The following is a 5,327-nucleotide window of genomic DNA, read 5'->3' on the forward strand; positions in this document are numbered from 1 at the left end:
ACAGCACGGCAAGGCTGTAAGTCACGTCACTTGTGGTTCACATGACGTTAGTTGCTGAAACGATGGGAACGCATTATAGGTTTTGCATATAAGGGCTTCTTTCCCTTGTAATCTTAGGTTGAATCATTAAGAGACTGAAATCATCAAGTCTGAAGGAAAAGTTAAATTCCCAAGCAATTCGGTGTGTGATCACTTAGGGGAAGCGGGCTCTTCACAGTGAATACGCAAGCGGATGCTGGATTGTACACTTCAGGGGCGTAAGCTGTGTGCTGTGGGAATTATAGCTCAGGAAAGCTGCTTTTAAAATGTAGACCAAAGGCAAGAATATGCAATGGGAAGAGGACAGTGTCTTCAACAAATGGAGTTGGGAGAACTGGACGGCCACATGTAGAGAATGAAACTGGACCGTTTCCTTACACCGCACACAAAAATAAACCCAAAATGGATGAATTCCTAAATGGGAGACCTGAAACCATAAAAATCCTAGAACTGAACACAGGCAGTAACTTAACTGACATCAGCTGTAGCAGCTCCTTTCTAGATGTGTCTCCTGACAGAAAGGAAATAAAAGCAAAACTAAACTACTGGGATGACACCAAAATAACAAGCTTCTGCACAGTGGAGGAAACAATCAACAAAACTAAAATGCAGCCTATGGAATGGGAGAAGATATTCGCAAACAGCATATCTGGTAAAGGGTTAGTATCCAAAATATATAAAGAACTTACCAAAGTCAACACCTAAAAATTGAATAATCCAACTAAAAAGTGGGCCATGTCTTCCAAAGAAGACATGGAGATGGCCAAGAGACACCAGAAAAGGTACTCAACATCACTCACCGTCAGGGAAATGGAAATCCAAACCACAGTGAGATACCAAACCAGTCAGAATGGCTAAAATCAACACAAGAAACAACAGGTGTTGGCGAGGACGTGGAGAAAGGGGAGCCCTCGTGCCCTGTTGGTGGGAATGCAAACTGGTGCAGCCACTCTGGACAACAGTATGGAGGCTCCTCACTAGGTCAAAAATAGAACCACCCTACCCCAAAATAGAATAATTGCACTACCGCTTACCCCAAGAATATAAGAATGCTCATTCAAAGGGATATATGTACCCTGATGTTTATTGCAGCATAATTTACAATACTGAAATTAGGGAAGCACCCCAAGTGTCCACTGATAAATGAATGGATAAAGAACAGGTGGTATATATACAAGGGAGTATTACTCTGCCATAAAAGCAATGAGATCTTGCCATTTGCAGCAAACGGATGGAGCTGGAGGGTATTATTCTAAGAGAAATAAGTCAGAGAAAGACAGATACCATATGGTCTCACTCATATGCAGAATTTAAGAAACAAAACAAACAAACAAAGGGACAAGAAGGGAGACAAACCAAGAAAGAGACTCTTGAGAGGAAACAGGTGGTCACCAGAGGGGAGGCTGGTGCAGGAATGGGTGACAGGGATTAAGGAGCGCACCTGCTATGATGAGCGCTGAGTAACGGAGAGAACTGTTGAATCACTATGTCGTACGCCTGAAGTTATTATAACACTGTGTGTTAACTACACTGGCATTAAAACATAGATAAATAAGCAAACAAATAAATAAATAAGGCCAAGGGTTGGAAGAGACATCTCACCAAAGCAGAGTGTGAATGACCAATGAACACGTAGAAAGATGTCCAATGTCACCGCTCAAGGAAAGGCAGATCAAATCCACAAGACACACACCTGCCTCAGCGAGTAAATTTAAAGGGACCGACAGGGGTGCCCGGGTGGCTCAGTCGGTGAAGCGTCTGCCTTCGGCTCAGGTCATGATCACAGGGTCCTGGGATCGAGTCCCACGTGGGGCTCCCTGCTCAGCGGGGAGTCTGCTTCTCCCTCTGCCTCTGCCCCTCCCCCCACTCATGCTTTGTCTCTAATAAAAAAAATAAGTAAGTCAAATCCTTAAGAAAAAATAAAATAAAATAAATAAAGGCCTGACAATGCCAAGTGTTGGCAGAGATACGGAGCAACCGGAACTCTCACACGCTGCTGGTAGAAGCACGTGTTAATACAGTCACTTTTGTTCACTATTTTCTTAAGAAGTTAAACATACACCTGGATACGCAATTTAGCCACACCACTCTTTTTCTCTTTTTAAAGACCTATCCATTTATTCGGGAAAGAGAGAGAGAGCACGCGAGCCCACGAGCAGGGGAGGGAGAGGGAGAATCCCAAGCAGACTTGCACAAGCACAGAGCCCGACCCGGGGGCTCGATCCCACAACCCCAAGACTACAACCCAAGCCAAGATCAAGTTGTCTACTCAACTGAAACACCCAGTCACGTCTAGTCACCCCACCCTTAAGTAATTACTCCAGAGAGAGGAGAACCCACGTCCCCACAAAGGCTTGTACTTGAATTTTCACAGTAGCTCTAGTTACAAAGCCAAAATTGGGAAAAAGCAAACTGGGCTCTGCACGGGGTGTGCAGTCTGCTCGTCCCTCGTTCTCTGCTCCTCCTCCCCCTCTATTAAAAAAAAATAAAAATAAAAACCACAGCATAACGAGTGTTGACAAGGATGTGGACACACTGTTACCTTGTGCGTTGCTGATGAGAACGTTCAATGGTGCAGCTGCGGTAGAAAAGGAGGTCGGATGACCACATGACCCAGCAACGTAAGATACACCCACAGAATTTGACAGCAGGAACTCAAGCAGATCCTTGTACACCCATGTTCACAGTGGCGTTATTCACAGGAGCCAAAAGGTGGAAACAACTCAAGTGCCCATGGACAGAGGAACGGATGAACAAAACTGGGGTCTATCTGAGCAGTGGAACGTGGGTCGGCCACGAAAGGAACAGAGCTCCACGCTACAATGTGGACGAACCTTGAAAACACGATGCTCAGTGGAAGGAGCCAGATGCGAAAGGACAAATATTCCATCTACGTGCAATGTCCAGGGGCGCCCAGGTGGCTCATCGGTTGAACATCTGACTCTTGATTTTGGCTCAGGTCATGATCTGTGGGTTGTGGGATCGAGCCCCACGTCAGACTCTGCACTCAGCGGGGAGCCTGCTTCTCCCTCTCTCTCTCTGCCTCTCTCATCCGCTTGTTCTCTCAAATAAATAAAATCCTAAGGAAAAAAAAAAGAGAGAGAGAGAGAGAGAAAGCAAGACCCCTAGCTTGCACCACAGACAGGCTGGACACCAAATGCACTGGAGACCCGCGTACATTACAGAAAACAGAAGCTATCTGCTGGTTGTGGGTAACTTTGACTTCATCAGAATTCAGGATTCCTGTTCAACAGACCCTTGGCAGTTGACAGGCAGATGTGAAACAGGGTGTGGGACACCTGACACCGCAAAGCGCCCGAGGCTCTGTGAGCACCTGGAACGCACCAAAAACAGGAGCCCAGGCAACCAGGGAAATTCCAGCTCAAACGCGAAGATTCACAAAATTAGAAAGGTGGGTGGTAACAGGTGCTGCTGACCTTGCAAGGGACAGACCGACAGCAGCCGTGTGGAGCGGAGCCCTCGCCTGGCTCCCACCGCCCTCCCCGGCAAATGTCCCAACTCGGAGGCGCGGTCCTTCCCAGGGCCTGTTCTCAGGGCGGCTCGGCTTGGCGTTTGGCAGGTGGTGCTCAGACGTGCCGCCAGCCTCTCTTCCTCGTGCACGACCTCTGTTTGTCCTTGCTCTCCGTCAGGTGTGGGCTGTATTTGCCCCCAGGCTGTTGCTGGCCTTGTCATTCTTTGGGTGAACAAAACAAATCTGGGACTGTTTACTCTGCACATGAAGAAAAAGCCTTTTTTCCTTTTATGTTCACATGACTAAATCTGTTCCTCATCAGGGGAGACGTCCAGTAATGCCTCCGGGGTTGGACAAGTAGTCGCTCCCGGTTTGACTGCCGGTGTAGACGGACGTCACTGTGATCTGATCATCCCCGAGTCCAGGGCCGACCAGCCGGCAGCCCCAGCAGGACTCACGTTCTCCGGGGGCAGCGTCTGTTGCCCCGAGTTCCATAGGATGTCTCCTGTGTGATTTCTCAAAACATCTGTCCCCCGGTGTGGGCAAAATAGAAAATGGACCAGAGTCTGCTGGCCTGGAGCCGGAGCAGACCTGTCATGGGTCTCTGCCCAGGCTGCCTCTTCCTGGAAGCCTTCCTTGGCTGGCCCAGCCTTCCTGACTCTGGGAGGTTAGCCCCTCTCCTCTGAGCCACTGTTCCCTCCGATGCCAGTCCAGAGCATGACATTCATTCCATGAATGAAGACCCACTGGAGATGGCTTTTTATCCCCATTTTACAGAGAAGAAAGCTGAGGCCCGGAGAGAGCCGATGTCCGGCCAGAGCCGATGGCTCTCCCGCTTTGGTGGAGAAGCATGGGGACAGTTCTGGCGTCAGGTGCCCCTGGGGCCAAGTTCTTCCTCAGCTGCTGCGCTGTGAACGGGTTCCAGAGCTTCGGTTTCCAGCTCTGCAGAATGGGCATCAGTGTGCAGGGCGCCACACGCCTGGCACGGGGTGGGGCGTCTGCCATCAGCAGGCTCTGGATGCTGGACAGCTTTGCTTCTTCAGAGTTTCACCAACTTCAGCAAATGCCTGCAACTGAGCCCCAGCTTCAAGGGCATGAGAGGGGCCCCTTTCTGCCTCCCAGGAGTGGCCAGGTTCAGCTGGTGGCCAGGGGAGCGTCCCTTTGCTGCTCTGTTCCCAAGGCTGCAGGGACTGCAGCCATCAGTGAAATAGTCAGGCTGGCCTGAGGCTGACGTGCGGGCAGAGCCTGAGGGCTGGTGTGGCCGCCGCTAACCACAGACCCAGTGGACATCCCCTGCCCTGCTGAGCCTGACCTTTGCTCACAGTGACAGACATGCTTGTCTTCTTGGACATTCTGGGACTGTCTGCAGAGGCCACGGCTGAGGCTGTCAGCCCTGTGGGCTCCTTGCATGCCATGGATCCCCAGGGCTACAGGGCACTGGAGTGACCTCACCAGTCGGGCCCTGCTCAGTCCTCCCACCACCACCTCCCAGGGGTCCATTGTCCTGGAGACTGCATTCCATTGCCTGGGGCCAGAGCTCCCACCATGGCCATCACTGAACTCAAGGGCTGGTTCTGAGAGCCACTGACCCTCTTCCTGGCCTCTGCAACTCCTGTCTCAGCTCACTACCTGCTCCCAGCTGGAGCCCCAGTGCATCCCCCGCACCCACACACCCAACAGGGGCAGGACTGGACTGCTTCATCCAGGGGTGAGGAACACAGGCCGGGACCCAGGGTTGGGTGTGTGTGTGGGCCAGGGCCCAGGGTGGGGGGTGGTGTGAGACAGGGCCCAGGGTGGGGGGGGGTGTGGGCCAGGA

Source organism: Ailuropoda melanoleuca, chromosome 10 (assembly GCF_002007445.2).
Source record: "Ailuropoda melanoleuca isolate Jingjing chromosome 10, ASM200744v2, whole genome shotgun sequence".
NCBI classification, from domain to species: domain Eukaryota; kingdom Metazoa; phylum Chordata; class Mammalia; order Carnivora; family Ursidae; genus Ailuropoda; species Ailuropoda melanoleuca.